Source organism: Apium graveolens, unplaced genomic scaffold (genome assembly GCF_009905375.1).
Source record: "Apium graveolens cultivar Ventura unplaced genomic scaffold, ASM990537v1 ctg8570, whole genome shotgun sequence".
NCBI classification, from domain to species: Eukaryota; Viridiplantae; Streptophyta; class Magnoliopsida; order Apiales; family Apiaceae; genus Apium; species Apium graveolens.
In genome coordinates, this window is record NW_027421289.1 from 1419 (window position 1) to 3588 (window position 2170).

Genomic DNA, 2170 nt, shown 5'->3' on the forward strand with positions numbered 1-2170 from the left:
GTTTACAATACATTTGCTTCACAGAGAAATTTCGCATCTCCTACATTTGATAATGTTGTCCCTGAGCAACAATACAGATCTGCTGATCAAATTAACGTTTCCGTTTATGGAAGTACCTATCAGTCAACTGATTTGGTATATTAAGTTTACATAAATTCATGTTCTACTCTGTCTCTGCTAAACAACTTAAGGTTTACAATTTAAATTTCAAAATATGCCTAATTATTTTCATCTTTCTCCTTTACGTGTTATCACATGTAGAATAAAATCAAGAGTTCTACATACGAAACAATTTTGATTTTGGAGATGCCTTTCTGGTTAACAAAGACTTGCCAAATGCTGACAATGTGCAAACAGACCTTGATGAGGTATATACTTAATATATGTAGAATTATTTAGATATTGATATATTCTGCATGATTATGTACATATTTCTCCTTCACGTGTTATCGCATGTAGAACAACAATCAGGACTACTACATCGGAAACAGTTTTAATTTTGGAGATGCCTTTCTAAACAAAGACATGCAAAATGCTGACAAGGCGCACATAAGCCTTGATGAGGTAATTATTTAGATATTGATACATTGCTGCAAATACACAGAGGACTAATTGTTTTTGAGGAGTGTCTCAGAAATAGCTTCTCATCTTCAAATTTAACCAGAACAATATATTAAAAGACTTTTAAATTTATAGTACATTTGTTTCACAGAGAGATTTTGCATATCCTCAAATCGATTCTGTTGTCCCTGAGCAGAAAAACGAATCAACTGATGCTGAGGTAAAATTAACATAAATTTATGTTCTGCTCTTTCTCTTCTATACATCTTGTCTTAGAATTTAAAATTTCTACAAGTGTGCATGAATATCTTCATCTTTCTCTTTTACGTGTCATCGCTTGTAGAACAAAAATCAAGACTACGACGTCGGAAACAATTATGATTTTGGAGGTGCCTTTCTGGTAAACAAAGACATGCCAAATGCTGACAAGGTGCCCACAAACCTTGATGAGGAACTGACTTAATATTTGCAAAATTATTTAGATATCAATATATTCTGCATGATTATCTTCATCTTTCTCCTTTACGTGTTATCACATGTAGAACAAATATCAAGACTACTACGTTGGAAACAATTTTGATTTTGGAGATACCTTTCTGGAAGAAAAAGATATGCCAAATGCTGAAAAGGTGAACACAGACCTTGATGAGGTATAGACTTAACATATGAAAAATTATTCAGATATCAAAATATATTGATGCATGGACAAGTGGGGATATCTTGCTCAAATATTCTCAATATATATATATATATATATATATCTCAAATAAGAACTTCTTAAAATGAGAATTATGAGAACTTGTAATCTTCGTAGTTAAAGTTTGTAATTTTATAAAATTTAAAATTTTTACTTTGCACAAAATCATCAATTTCCGAATTCAAATTTTACCTTTTAAAAGTCAGCAATTTTAATTACGAAAATTCTTACGATTTTCAATTACTAAGTGGGGATCCCAGTCGGGATCTCGTCCCATTTTTGGGCACACCAAAGTACAATATCAATCTTTTCAATAGTTATTGAGAATATTGGGGTAGGAGGGACTCGCTTGAGTCCTCCAGTAACCAGGGATATCGGATTGATATCATGTTAACATCATATTCATATCATTAAAACTCAGGAATAGCTGCATAACATAAGTCATTTCACGTGAAACAAGCAATTACTAATATTTTACAAATACATAGCATAAACTTGATAACTCCGCTAGTATGAGATGTGATATATGTTTCATGTTAATGGAATTAAGAAATACAATACCAGGTGTTAAAATTGACATGAGTCTCTTAGCTTTTCATCTTCAATGCTAAACTAATAATCCTGTATATGACAAATATTATAGTATCATGATAATGGATGCAACACTGGGACTCACCATTTGAATCGAAAGGAATCATCAGTCTAATGATGATCAGCAGGTATTATCCTAGCTTACAGTAGTAGCTTAGCATTTCAAATTTTTAAACTACATATATCTATACAATTTTACTTTTACCTCATAATTAAATTAATAATTCCCGTGTGAAATGTTATTAGGAATGGGCGAGGGATTTTTGGGCGTGGTTGCTTTCTGAATGACAACAACAACTTTGGAGGACTGCATCAACTATT

General features: G+C 31.9%; 1 long non-coding RNA gene across 1 annotated transcript; it reads left to right on the forward strand.

The window, feature by feature from the left end:
* Nucleotides 1-413: 413 nt before the first annotated feature.
* LOC141705122 (uncharacterized) lies at nt 414-781 on the forward strand. Its single transcript, XR_012568214.1, has 2 exons — nt 414-564; nt 713-781. It is a non-coding gene; the product is annotated as an uncharacterized LOC141705122 (long non-coding RNA).
* Nucleotides 782-2170: the final 1389 nt, after the last annotated feature.